This window comes from Culex pipiens, chromosome 2 (assembly GCF_016801865.2).
Source record: "Culex pipiens pallens isolate TS chromosome 2, TS_CPP_V2, whole genome shotgun sequence".
NCBI classification, from domain to species: Eukaryota; Metazoa; Arthropoda; class Insecta; order Diptera; family Culicidae; genus Culex; species Culex pipiens.
The window spans coordinates 53,996,209-54,011,552 of record NC_068938.1 but is presented as its reverse complement, the minus strand read 5'-3'; the positions used below and the strand labels follow the sequence as shown (position 1 = coordinate 54,011,552).

Here is a 15,344-nt window from a genome sequence, read left to right as displayed (position 1 = left end):
TAAAAGATGTACCCCTTTTTAGATGTAATTTTACCATGTTTTTTTACTGTGATACCAACATTGCCTTCTTACTAAAACTCAAGCGCCCATTTCTCCCATATTCGTCGCTAATCCAACAACATCAACATAGTTGCCGCACGCGCTCGAAGGTATCATGTTCGATCAGATAAGATTTATTGGACCTCTTTTCATCCCACCACGGAGCGTGTCTGTCCCGGGGGCCACCCGATTTTGGTCAGTAGACTCATTCCTCGTCCTCAGCCAAAACCTCATTAGTTGACACCTAATTGTTTAATGACTTGTGAATAGATCCCCAATTAACGCGGCCCAAGTAGGTCCCCCTGGTGTTGAGGAGCACAGAGAGGCCACCAAAAACCGAAACTTTCGTAATTCGCTCCAAAACTCGCAAGGGCGCGCACCCGTAATTGATTGCATTTGTTTTAATTTTTTATCCCTCGGGCGGGATTCGAACCGGAGCGGAGCTCTCGGAGTCGGTATTAGGGTAGCAATTTACGTAAGCGCGTAAATAGTTGATTGATTTGTTGTAATTTAAAAGGGGGTTTGGGGTTGGGGGAGGTTTCTTCGGTGGATCATTTTCATCAATCGACCATTCATGTGCGAGGTCGTTGTTGTTGATCATGTAGGTGATGCTGCGTTGTCGTACAACGCTGGTTCAGGGGTCTAAGTGAGGTCTGGGCACATTGAGCGAAAGGTTAAACCTTTTGTTCCCCGTTGACCAGATGGGGCAAGCCTCGTGAGACATGAGCTTGTAGTTTTACGTGAATAATACAAAGTTGTCGCTTGAAAAGTTTGTATGCTAAAGCGATGGAGACGCACGGTTCTACAAAACAATTTTGGTAATGAGATTCTCCTATTCTACTTCGAGTGCCATCTCAAAATTTGAATTCCAAAGAAGCAGCTCTTTCAGATTGAGCAACCGCCTCGTCTGACAGTTTCACATTATTTGTGGCAAATGGCAGTCCCATCAATATCTCGAGACACCCCTGCTTGAACCAGGGGCTCAAACGACATCAGCTGCGTGCCTAAATGTTCTCATCTCCGCAAATGACTGGCGCAGATGAAAAGTGTCTGCGAGGTCAAAAGATGAAACCATAAAGATGCAATGGAGCAAATCTCTTGTCGGCGGAGACGACACAAAATTTGTGTTGCAGATGATCTTAGTTGGGACCCCAAGTACACGGAGAAAAATAAATTTACCACAATAAAGGTCGTAACAATCTGTACAAAATTTTTTTTCAGTGCATCTAAGCAGAAAGGTGTTCCGAGATCATCCGCCTTTCGACGATTTGTACCTCCGACACAGAATTGCCCAACGGTGGTGGTGCTGGCATTAGGTCGCTCGCACAAATCGTAATAAAAAGCGAAAAATAAATGTGACCCAGGACCAGGTGTCGTCACGAGTCGTGAGAAGCGGTTTAATTAGTTTCGAAGCGCCGAGAAGAGATTATTTCGCGCTGAAGATGCGTGGTTGTTTTGCCCTTTTCAGCGGGCAAAATAAGTGTCAAAATTGTGGGCAGTTGATTTTGGTTGATCTAGTTTTCTGTTTGAGGATGGTTGACGTTGGGGTAAACCAAAAAGTAGTGATCTCTTTTGAAGAAAGGAGGACAAAAAGTGGTCCACGGAGCAAGTTGTCGGCAGATTGAATCACTTTTATAGCGCAATAATGTTGGTTGATATACATTTTATGGCTGTGCAAGAGTAAGTTCTCTGTTTTTTTTTTTTTGTTAATTTTAACTGCGTTGATTAATAGCTGCGATTAGAGACAGCAAGGTGAGCCATCAGAAACAGATCAATGGTCTTCCTAATTTTTTCATTTATATTTTCTAAGTATCGAATAGATATTATCCCAAGTAGCAAAATGTTTCAGGAGTTCTACAATAGAGCAATTCCAGCCCAAAACAGGAATTTTTCAGGTACTTTTTTCTCGACCCTCTCCGATTTCAATGAAACTTTGTAGACATGTTATCCTACGCTTATATAAGCCATTTTTGTGTATATGGAGCCAGTTCCACTCGATAATGACATTTGAGAAGGGCGTAAGTGTTTTAAATATTTTTGTAATTCGGAATTTAAAAATTTCTGTATCTCGAAGCCGTTGCATTGTATCAAAAAGTGGTCAGAGACAAACTTGTAGGAAATTTGACGGGCTTTCCGAAAAAAATACACTGAAAGAAAAAAACACTATACTTTTACAAGATTTTTCGATTTTTAAGTTAAAAAGTCAAATTTAAGGGGGAGCCCACGATTTTTTTTCGTTCAAAATTTTTGTGAAGATAGCCTAAGATGTTACAAAAAGACTCAAGAAAAATGCAGGATGGAGCAACTCACCTAAAAAAATACAAAAATCATTTATTGAAACTGTTTTTTTGAAAAGTGCTCTAAACGTCAAAATTTTCAAAAACCGATAGTGGGAATCGATTCTCCAGACAATTTTACATAAAAGTCTCCATATTGACTACTGTCCTATGTCCAATCCTTGTGAAGTTACAGCGGTTTTAAAAATAAAAATGTTGAAAAAATAGGTTTTTTGATGGTTTTTTGCAATTTCTATGTGACAGACTTGATTTTTCAGTCTCGAAAATATTTTTATCGGAAAGCTCGTCCAATTTCCCATAAGATTGTCTTCGGCCACTTTTCAAAATAACTCGTTTTTTTGATGATTTAAGCTAATTTACTATCCAGGTTACTATACTACACTGAAAAAATATTATGTTTTCAGTTATGAGCAATGTAATTAGCTTATATCTGTAAGCCCATACATCCAATTGAAATGTGGTCAAAGACAAACTTATGGGAAATTGGACGAGCTTTCCGGTAAAAATATTTTCGAGACTGAAAAATCAAGTCTGTCATATAGAAATTGCAAAAAACCATCAAAAAACCTATTTTTTCAACATTTTTATTTCTAAAACCGCTGTAACTTCACAAGGATTGGACATAGGACAGTAGTCAATATGGAAACTTTTATGTAAAATTGTCTGGAGAATCGATTCCCACTATCGGTTTTTGAAAATTTTGAAGTTTAGAGCACTTTTCAAAAAAACAGTTTCAGTAAATGATTTTTGTATTTTTTTAGGTGAGTTGCTCCATCCTGCATTTTTCTTGAGTCTTTTTGTAACATCTTAGGCTATCTTCACAAAAATTTTGAACGAAAAAAAATCGTGGGCTCCCCCTTAAATTTGACTTTTTAACTTAAAAATCGAAAAATCTTGTAAAAGTATAGTGTTTTTTTCTTTCAGTGTATTTTTTTCGGAAAGCCCGTCAAATTTCCTACAAGTTTGTCTCTGACCACTTTTTGATACGATGCAACGGCTTCGAGATACAGAAATTTTTAAATTCCGAATTACAAAAATATTTAAAACACTTACGCCCTTCTCAAATGTCATTATCGAGTGGAACTGGCTCCATATACACAAAAATGACTTATATAAGCGTAGGATAACATGTCTACAAAGTTTCATTGAAATCGGAGAGGGTCGGGTACAACCGATTCCCTATTTGGCATGGAATTGCTCAATAGCTCTTCAAGATAGCTATAAAGTAGCATTTTGGACCGAGGCAGGATAAAAATCTCCCCAAAACTTCTTGTTATAGCTTTCTTGAAAACCTTTGTTAGAACTCCTGAATTTTTTTGTTACTTGGGTGTATATTCTCAAACTAAGGTCCCAACATACAGATTATATTTGTTTTATCCGAAATTTTGAGCCTTTGTGTCAATTTTGATTTGCTGAGATTTCTTTTCTTCGATTGTTGAAATTCTTGAAAATTTGAATTAATACCTTTTGATTTTTTTCGAATAAATACATTTTAACCAAGCCAATCTAAAACTTCGTATTTTATTGCCATTGTATAAACAACATTGTAAATGCAATTGTATGGAATTATCTTGAAACACAAAACTGTATCATCGTATTTATCCTGAGATATGTTTTTTAGTAAAAATAAATAAAAAATATTTCAATTTATAGCATGAACATTAGGGTGGCTCGACATGATCGATTTTACAGAACAGGCATTTTCCGGTCCCATTTGGGCCCCCAAACAACCCCCCAAAATTTGGGAGCGATTGGATTTGACCCGGCTTTCCGCAAAGCGATTCAAATTTGTATGGAAATTTGTATGGGAAAATCCTCCTTTTTACATTTTGATTTTTATAATTTTCATTTTTCACTCAATTTAAAAACTAACACCGTAGAAGTATAGTCCTGAATGTCCTCTAAAACTTTCCTGAAGAAAGTATGGTCCTATCTTGCTTCTGGAAAAAGATACAGAGTTTTTAAAAGAGGCATGTCAAAATAAGTGCTGAAAATTATATTTCTTGCCAACACTGCCAGTACTTCGGTAGATATTTTGAAATCTTATTTTTTAACGTAATAAGGAAGCAACCTAGCAAAATGGTGTCTTAGGAAAAGTTGTTGTATATGAATGTGGCTTTTATTTAAAATTATTAACATGCAGGGTGACACCAAACCAAATTTTGGGGGGTTGTTTGGGGGCCCAAATGGGACCGGAAAATGCCTGTTCTGATTGAATCAGTCCATTTTGAAATTTTTCCATACAACTTCAAGCCACCCTAATGAACATCCATAGCCCAACTGGGAACATACAGATTCAAGAAATCATTGAAAACTTGTCAATATGACAAATAAAGTTTACTTCCATTACCAAGTACGTGCCTTTCGAAAATTTTAAGATTTTGAAGATTCAGTATACGGAAAACAAAAACTTCTACTTAAATATTTTTTATTCTCCCAAAGCTTTGAAGACTTTAAGGCTTTTGAAAAAACCCAAAATTTGCCACATTCTTTAAAATATGGAAATAACAAGATCAGATTTGATCGAAATACTAGTCGATGGAGTTTACAAATTCTAAGAAGAATAGCGTAGATAAAAATTGCCTTTTTAAATTCTAAATATTTAAATGTGATTTAAAAATTTAAGCTTAGCTCAATTTGAATAATTTTGGTACTTTCAATTGATAAAAAACTATTTTTTTCTACTAATACTCTAAATCTTCAACAAGTCGAAAAGTGAACTCAGTTAGAAAATAAGAAATATTGATTGATTAATAGCCGATATGAAAAAAAGAGATTTGTCAATTGAGAAAAAACACGGTTATATATTTATAAAGCAAAGTGTTTCTGAATAACTCAATTAAACCAGAAATATACTTATTTAAAATCTATCAAAGTTTAAAGATTTTTCTATGAAATAACGCTAAAAATTTTAAATGAAATGAAATGAAAAAATGAAATCATTATTTTTTTCGAAAAGTACTTTTTAAAGTAAAAAATTGGTAAACCTGCCAAAATTTAAACTATGCAGTCAAATATTTGAAAAAAAGACAAAAATAATAATTCATTTTTCAATACTTAAAACCTAAACAGGTGTGAAGTTCATCATGATAAAACGTGAATAATAAAAAAATCCGTATTATTCAAAACAAAAACTTGTTTTTCTGTCAGGATGTATTTCTAGTCCAAATACAAAATGTAAAAACTCAAAAGTAAATAAATAATGTTTTTAAGAACAGTTCCATCCAATAATTAAAAAAAATAAAAGAATGGCCTGATTATGAAATCGTTACTTTATTCTAACAATACTCAAATATTTCAAAAAAGTTAAAAAATAATATTCGTTTTTAAACACTTAAAAATAAATATTGAGCGTAAGTTTAAACATTTTCTTGAATGTTTTGCGAGTCCACGAGCAAAGCATACCCATCTCGGATCGACCTCACCAATCTGCCTGAAATTTTCAGGGGTTGTTTGTACATATAAAACTAGCATCTGGCCAAAATATGAGCACCCTAGGTCAACGGGAAGTGGGGCAAATCGGGACACAAAGTTTGAAGGTTCAAAAACGTCAAAAATCTTAAAAAGGCTGTAACTTTGGCAAAATTCAATTTAATTTCAAAATTCAAAATGCATCTGAAAGGGCTTAAAAAAATGCAGGGTAGAGCATCCCAATTGGTCAAATCTAAAGGGAGTTATTGGCATTTTTGTAAAAAAATAACATAATTTTCAAACTCAAATAAAAAAGTGTTCCATCCAGATATCAACTCGGTTCAACCTGCAGCTTGTAGGGGACATCTGGGACTACCATCTGAGACGGAGACCGCTTTGGGTAAGGCAGTTTAACATATAAAATAGACAGTTTTACTTTTAGTGATTTTTTTTATCTTTCATTTTTTAAAGGGTTAAAATGGATGATAATATACATTTTTATGTATGTTTCTATTGTGAAATTGTCTCAGGAACACGAATATGATAAAATTATCACCATAAAATGGGATCTAAGGGGTCCTCCGAGCAAAAATTTACAACCAAAAAATTCACTAAAAGTAAAAGTGTCTATTCAATATGTTAAACTGCCTTACCCAAAGCGTTCTCAGTCTCAGATGGTAGTTCCAGATGTCCCCTACAAGCTGCAGGTCGATCCGAGTTGATATCTGGATGGAACACTTTTTTATTTGAGTTTGAAAATTATGCTATTTTTTCACTAAAATGCCAATAACTCCGTTTAGATTTGACCAATTGGGATGTTCTACCCTGCGTTTTGTTGCATTTTTGAAGCCCTTTAAGATGCATTTTGAATTTTGAAAATAAATTGAATTTTGCCTAAGTTATAGCCTTTTTAAGATTTTTTACGTTTTTGAACCTTCAAACTTTGTGTCCCGATTTGCCCCACTTCCCGTTGACCTAGAGTGCTCATATTTTGGCCAGATGCTAGTTTTATATGTACAAACAACCCCTGAAAATTTCAGGCAGATTGGTGAGGTCCAAACGACGTCCCATACAAAGGGGTATGCCCTGTTCGTGGACTCGCTCTTAAAAAAGTATGAAAATTATCATGATTAAAACATGAATATTAAATATTTTCCGTATTATTCAAAACAGAAACAAAAACTATTTATTTCTGTCAGGATGCATATATTTCTAGTTGAAATACAAATATTCTCAAAAGTAAAATATTTAATGATAATCTTTAAAACAATATTTTGAAACAACCAGTGAAATGTTGCCAATAAACATAATTTTCAAAAAAATAAATAAACAAGCTAAACACAACGCCATTCATTATGCTACCAATTATCTAACCAACTTTTTGGCACCGCTCGACTCGTTTCGACCAAAATTTTACCACAACGCCCCAGCTTTTCCTCGTGGGTTCAGCTAAATCTGCTTCCAAGCTGCTGCCTGTTGCTGCGCCAGCTGCCACTGGTCCTGCCGCCATCTATCAGCGCACGAGCCACGACTTCACCGTATCAAATCACTTCTCGTGTCCAAGCCATCAACTTCGACTCTCCGAGTCAACAACATTTCCAGCATAAGCGAGCATTTGAGGATTTGAGGCGAACAACAACAACAACAACAGCAAAATATTGATAACTAACAGTCGAAGCTGGAGGCTTCGTAATTTATGCTAATTGAAACAAAAAGGCGAATAAAAACTTAAGCGTTGAAATGATAAAACCGATATATAATTTCACTGCTGGGTTTGTGGAGCCCATTTCGCCACAAACTTTGTCAAAACTCATCAACTTTGAATGTTGAGCGCGAAGACAGCACAGAAAAAAATGAGGACAAATCACACCGAGGGGGCGTTCATGTAACAAGACGGAGAGGTTGTGTAAAGATCGACGGGCTGATCCTTGACGGTTGGCGACACTATGCTGTGTGAAGTGTCCTGAATAGCTGAGAGCACATGGTTCGTCCAGTTGAGCAGTTCACAATCACTCTTAGAACGATTCTTGTCACTTTGTAGAATATTTGTTCGAGCAATCATTGTTGATATCGTTTGCACTCTTAGCACTTGCACATTTGAAGCACAACTTTTTTTTACCGATATAGAACAATTTTCAAAGCTTACTTTTTCAAAGAGTTTGACTCTCTTCAGCGTCTTCCGACTGTTTTATCTTTCACTTGTTCTTAACCAGAACCGAAGAAAAAATGTCACTGCCACTGTGTTATCCTGCGTCAAATTTTATATTTTTCCGTCACTTCCCAGAATCGAACCGAGACCGACCGCGTGCAATTGCACCACCGAACGCGCACAACACCAGGATATCCGCGTGATTCGCACAAGAAAAAAAAGCACACCCGCGATTAAGGAACTGTGCCCGCAGCACAGCTAAAATACTCAAGCTCAAGCAAATTCGGCAAGCGATCGCCAAACTATGAGTGCGGGTCGCCAAGATCAACACCTTTTATAGCCGATCACGTTTTTCTCCCTTCGGCGCGGCCGATCGGCGACGACGATGACGATCTGCGTGTGTGCACAAGCGCGCGCGATGCTCACTTCGGGAAGCTTTCTTTCTTGGCCGCAAGCTCCGAGAAGGTTCGTCGCGCGCCGGCTAGAAGTCTCACCCCTCGAAAGCATCTCAACGGCAAAGGGGATGCTTGGAGCTCTCGCCGGAACTCACGCTCTCGCGAGATTTGATTGGCTCTCGGAGTTCGTTGATTAAGCGCGATCGTGAAATTTTTTTGACAGAATTAATGATTATCAGAAGCTTTTTTCGCACTTTTTCTTACTTGCAGACTTGCAAAAAGTGTTTATTCAAAATTTATCATAATGAATTACCAATTTTATAGCAACCGTTTTCAAACAAAGCAAAACACCGGCAAATTGAACCGTCCACTCGTTGTTCTACCCACTTGAGTGACGGTGAGATGCTTGCCAAAAAATCTCCGAGAACTGCTTCCACGGGAGAGCGAGATTTTAAAGACTCTTGTTTCTCTTGATCTCGCGAATGATTCGCATCACGCTCTCTCAGAGCAGAGGGTGAGAGTGGAACTTTTAATCAGGATGACGATTTGTTTTGATTCACGAAGCTTGCGCGTGGTTGTCATCGGGCGGCTTTTCCGCGTGCCGGTGATCCTTGATGATGTGGGGGTTCCTCAGTACTGATTCAGGACCGGAAGGGATAGTAAGTATTCTGTTTAGTGAAGTGATGTAGTCAGAAGGAAGATTTTAGTTCAAATGTTTTTAATACTCGTTAAGTTTGATTGGATTACGATTTTTCATTCAAAATACATATTTGGAACATTCTAAAAGCACGCTGCTAGTTCTCCAAGTGCTGCCAAGAATTTTATAATGTGAAAAAGTTTGGAGGGAGTTTCATCCTGGGTGGAATTTTTATTCCGATGATTTTATAAAAATCCCCAATGGCCAAATATCAACAAAAAAATTGCTCTTGACATGATACAATATAATATAAGTAAAAAAAACAATAGGAAAGTATAGAATGGCCTCAGGAACCATGTGCCGGAACCCCGCACGGATGAAATCCTGTAAGCTAATCCGGTAACTCAATAGAGTTACCATTAGGTAACCGGTAACAAATTGGTCAACATTTAAATATGTTCTTGAAAACACTTTTTTCCCTAAGATCAATGGCTTCTTCCAATCTGTTGTCCCATAATTCAAAATTTGTGAAAAGTATAAAAGTGCTCACCTTTATTTAAAAAAAATGTAAAACAATGTATTTTATACAGTGTACAATCGATTATTCTAAGCTATTCGGTTTTTAAAGTTTTTTCAAGAAAAAAAGATAATTTTTAGTAATATTTTGTTGCCCCCTAATTTTTAAAGGTATACAAAAATTTAATGGCTAGCCTTGGTTTCAAAATTTAAATGAAAAAAGTGTTTTAAAATGCATTCTACACATGCAATCATTTCAAAATCTAAGAATTGACACAGAAGAAAATTATATATCGGGATTTCACAAAATTTCAAAATATTTTTAAACGAGCCCAAACATGATTTTTTTTAGTTTTTTAAAAATACAAATTTGAAATAAAAATACAAATTTTAGGCAGATTTTAATGGAAAGGACAAATTTACTTATTTTTTACTGAGAGCCATAAATCAATGTTTAATCAATTTTTGGTCTTTAATAATGTTTTCAAAAATGTATTATTTCTTAGGTCAACTTAAGTTGTGTTTTTCGCTAGCTTTTAAAATATATGAAAAAAAGACTAAAAAGGCAAAAGATAATTATATGAAGTGGTTTAAAATGCCAAATACCATCAAAAACTAAATGAGGCCGATGCAAATATTTTTCAAAGATTTGGTCCCTCGACTCTGCCCGGGGTCGAGGGGGCCAAAAAAATAAAAAAAATATTAATATTGAAACAATAAACTATAGTTTCAACATTGTTAAAATGCATATTAGACTAGTTCGATTGTTTTGCAATTAGTTTAAAAAAATAGTAAGATTTGACGAAAACAAAAATTTTAGCGAAATTGTTTTTTTGCCATAATAAACATATACAATTATCAAAAATTGTAATGATTTTCAAATCAACCCAAACATGCTAAAAATGATTCTTACCATGTTTTCAACATTTCAATAAAAAAGGCGTTGTCAAAAGCATTCAATATTTAGTTGTTTTACAATAATTAGTTTTAAAAAAAATCTATGCTAAGCAACTTGACAAACGAAAAAAAAGCATTTCATATTGTTTTTAGTTGATTGCACGTCTAATTGAAAATATTGAAGTTTAAAAAAAATATATTGTTTTGCCCCCTAATTTGTCAAGCCCAATATTAACATAAATTTTTGAAAATATGTCCGGCCTAAATGCAAATAAAAATACATAAAATGGAACCAAAAAAAAAAACAACAATAAAAGTAAAGTTTTCTTAGAACTTCCTACCAAAAATGTTGGCACTAGAGGGTTAATATAATAACAGATACAATTAAAACATTGTTAATCTGCTTTCATTTTCTTTACATAATAATGGAAGATATAATAATATTCAACCCTATGATTTCCTGATAAAAACATAGTAGAAATAAAAAAAATTAATCATCTTTTTGCATCAACCCAGAAGTGTGCGAGCAAAAAAAGAGAATATATTAGAGTGTAACAAAAATGACTTTTAGGCGGGCATTCAAGGGTTTGTTCCGGTGGGCATACTAAGCCCAAATCCAAAATATGAGCTCGATTGGACGTAACAGGAGCTGGCGCTCCGCCCTTCAATTTTAAATGGGATTTAACCCGTAAAAAAATATGTTTTCAAAAATGTCACTTTTTGAGGCATTTTGGCCACTGAAGCGTTTATTTTCAACATCATTGACGTGTAGGCCAGATCCTTGCACATCTTTTGGTGTATATAACATTGAAATTTGAAGCTCCCTGAAGCTCGGTACAAACCTTTAAAGTTTGGCATTTTTTCGAAAAATCGACCCCAGCAAAATCAAATGGCGTCTAGAGCGTCGCGAGGCGCGACGCATATCTTTTTTGCCGGGGCTGATTTTTCGAAAAATATGCCAAACCTTTGAAGGTTTGTACCGAGCTCCACGGTGCTCCAAATTTCAATGTTATATACACCAAAAGATGCGCAAGGATCTGGCCTACACGCCAATGATGTTGAAAATAAACGCTTTAGTGGCCAAAATGCTTCAAAAAGTGACATTTTTGAAAAAAAATCATTTATTACGGGTTAAATCCCATTTAAAATTGAAGGGCGGAGCGCCAGCTCCTGTTGGACTAAAGATTTAAAAAAACATGAACCCTGATGGAAATATATTGTTCATAGAAACTAAGATATTTTATTATTTTTTTACACTCCAGTAAAACAAAAATATTATCTTGAGTGTTGGAATGCATTTTGGATAAAATTGTTTAAATAGTTTTAACCCGATAAATTTTTGAGTTGTTATTTGAATTATATGAAAATAACATAATATACTTGCAATCACAATATTATCTTGAAAATGGAAGTCATGTTACCATCTTAATAACTATATTCAAACTAGCAAGTGACTCATCAATTGAATTTCACCACCTAGTCAATCGAAAAGTCATCCAGCCAATAGAAACAGACTAAGTCCCAAAGCACGCGCCAAAGCCATAGTCCTTCAACTCCGTTCGCCGCACCACTAGTCATGCGTCCTTGCAGGGCAGTGACTCGGATTACGGATCGTCGTAAAAACCACCTTGAAAACGACTCATTCTTTCTGCATAAAGCCACCCTGGCATGAGTAAACCGTTTTAATTAGACTCATCTTGGGGAGCGCATCATCCAAGTGTCGCAGCCGGGAGGTACGGAACAAGTCGGTCTTCGCGCGTCCGCACTTAATTATATCAATTTTGACGAAGATTTACTTCACCCAACAAAAACCGCCCGTCGTCACCGCTGCTGCTTGATCGGGAAGTTATTTCAGCTTATTTATGAGGCTCACCTCTACTGCCGGCAGATTCTTGGGGTGGCCTTTTTTTTTTGTTTTGCTGCTGTTCCTGGTCTATTGACTCAACGGAAAATCAACGGCCAAATTGGGTAGTTTTAGCTTCGCCCAAGGGGGGAGATGTCATCGTACCCTTTTTGCAAACCCTCGAGGCTCAAGTAGCGGCAGTCTTTTTGCGCCATCGTCAACCGCGCGCAAAACCAACCCCAAGTGGTGATTGATTGTTGACGAGGAGCCGCTTCATACGCAAGAAGGCAACAGGTGCCTTTGGCCATTAAGCGGACGTCAGCTGGGTCACGGATTTCTATTCAAATATGCGACGATTAGAATCACATTTTCTGAGCGATCTGCGAATTCTGATGATCAGTCTTTTCAGCTAAGCAATAAATCACCAAAGCCAGCTTGAAGCAGTGCGAACAAAACGAAATACTTGGCGGATGTTTTGCAAAGTAGAGACGATTTTGTCTGGTTTTAAGTGCGACTTGAGCATCGTGAGTGCAATGTTGATTTAATGCTGGCTGGGATTCGGGTTTGGGCTTAACAAAGGCGATCGGTTTTTGGTTTAACAAAGATGATAAACAACAAAGAAACAAAATTGCAATTTACTCATCAATTCATATGATTTTTATAATATTAGGCCGATGCATTTATTTATTTTTTAAAGTTATTTGATTTGGCCCAATTTTGTTCAGCAGTTCGTTGAATTGAGGAGTTCAACAAATCAGTATGAATGAGAGAAAACGAAACTTCCATTTCAATTTCATCGTTAATCGCTCTCAAACAACCTTCCCAAAAACATCACTAAACAAGCTTGAACAAAAGTTTTTCCTCAGAATCTGCGCATTATTTGCTAATCTCAGACTCCCGTTGCACTGTTTGATCTAATTCGTACCGAATTCAATTAATTCTAATCATAGACTAGACAAGCTAACCCGTTGCTTTGTGTGCAACCGTTCAGCTATTCGTAATTGCCTAATTATCTGGTTCGATTAACGCAGCCAACACCTGCCCGTAGATGCTGAAAAAAGTGTTGCAAATTAATATTCATAGTCCGTCCCTGCTCAGCTCACGTCAGTTTGTATGGGAAAACTCGTCCATTTCGTCGAAAGAGTGTGCGCATCATCCAGTCAGATGCAATCGAGGTTGCGAGCTTCCTCTCTCTCCAACGCTACGAACAGACAGATCTAGATTCTCAGAATAAACGCAACCTCAGGCGATTTCAACAGCGACGAACCCGCCCGCTCAGCGGAATGTTTTATCTACGAGGCCGGTTGAAGCGGAAGTGCCTCGACGTCAGAATTCATTACAAATTCCGATTTGTTTTCGCGAGAGGTTTGCTGCTAGAGCCGCGGAAAAGTGAACTTTTCGGTTATGAATCCGGCATTTCTATACAAGTTCAGCGAGGCGTGCCGTTACGCCGGCTTCAAATCCGGAATGATTTGCGTTTGGGCTGACCGCTCGAGAATCGAGCCACCGAAACCTTCTTTAATGCTCTCGTGGTCATGGGGTTCCCCGCTTCGGGGATCGCACAATGAATGATTATTATGTACGAATTTATCACTTAATTATAGTGATTTTTGGACGAAATTTTGCAAATGGCATTTCGGTTGGTGGATTTCTTTGTTGTTCCAGAACAAGAACCCGCGAACCGATGGGAAGTAGACACTTACTCACTGCTGAAATTTAACATTTGAGGATTTCTATCAGGATGCACATAATAATTACCAAATTTTTCATCACCTTCATTTTGGTTGGCCGTAAAGAAGGTCAGTTTTAAAAAATATTTTACATCCGGGAGTTGTTTAAGAAATGTCACGAAGACCGGTTCGGTGACTCTCTATGAAAATGCTGGTAGATTTCGTTTCTTTTGTTTCGAATCCTCATCGTACCCCCATGAAAAAAATATTGGGAAAAATGTTGTGCACTACACAGTAAAAAATAAAATGATAATATTACATCTAGGAATTTTAACAGATTTTGTGTAAAAAAAAATTGTATAAGGTTCAGGTAAAATTTTCATCAGTTTATGATGAATTTCACATTTTTAACACATTATTTTAGGTAAAAATACTCAAAAAGGTAACATTGAACCGACCAAATTTTCAACCATACAACATTCAACTTTTTTTTTACTATGTGCTTTTATTTTAATAATTGTACGAATATTGAAGTTTTGACCTAGCAAACAATTAAATAGCAAATTATACTTTTTTTGAGTATTTTATCCTGGTTTGGTAAGTTTAATATTTTAACAACTTGTCACACAGTAAAAAATATTTGAATTTTGAAAGGTTGACAATTTCGTTGGTTGAATATTACCTCAAATTTGAGTAATTTTTCCTAAAATAATGTGTGAAAATGTAAAATTCAACAGAAACTGATGAAAATTTCACCAGTTCTAATGTTAAATTGCACATTATTTATTGACACAAAATCTGTCACCATTCCCAGTTGATATTTCCATTATTTGTTATGCTTGGTACGCAAAATATATGCATCTTTAAAAAAAATGGTATAAGATGCAACTTTCAAAAAGTAATTTTCCAAATTTGCCTTTATTTTTTTTTCTTTAATTTCTATATTGTAATAATTTTTCAGCTTATTATATCTTTCATAATTTTCTTGTATCGAAAAAATGGATTGTTTTAAGAAAATTAAAAATACAATAAAATAAATTTCTTTCTGAAAGTTTTTTAAAAACTTTTTCTTACTCTTGTGTTCTATATTATATTTATAAGTAATAATGCTTTCGATTGGATTACCATGTAACACACAGAAACGAACTCCAAAACTCTGTTATGTACCTTTGATATTTGGCAATACTCGGTGCTGAAGTCCCTTCCCTGACATTAATGAGCTCACTGTAACTTGATTATTCATAAATAAAACCGAATTGAGAAGAAAATCGTAAAAAATAAAGACAACTTGAAAATTGCGTATAGATTTTTCAAGGTAAATAAAAAACATATTGAAATATATTTCATTAAAAATATCCTCAATTCAAAAATTGCTTACGTTGTTTATAAACTTACTAAAAAACACTTACAATATTAAAATACCTAGAAAAATTTGAATGCCTAAAATTATTCAAACACTTAAAAACTTAAAATACTACTTAAAAATCAAA

The 15,344-nt window shown here is 35.6% G+C and overlaps 1 protein-coding gene across 3 annotated transcripts in view; it reads right to left on the bottom strand.

The window, feature by feature from the left end:
* The window catches only part of LOC120426122 (inactive serine protease scarface), an 88,460-nt gene extending 80,250 nt beyond the window's left edge, over positions 1-8,210 (bottom strand). For 2 of the 3 annotated variants that reach the window (XM_039590824.2, XM_039590825.2), the window contains exon 1: positions 7,894-8,210. The gene's annotated coding sequence lies outside the window, so the exon portion shown is untranslated. The remainder of the gene's footprint in view (positions 1-7,893) is intronic. The other variant, XM_039590826.2, reaches the window with a different exon arrangement.
* Positions 8,211-15,344: the final 7,134 nt, after the last annotated feature.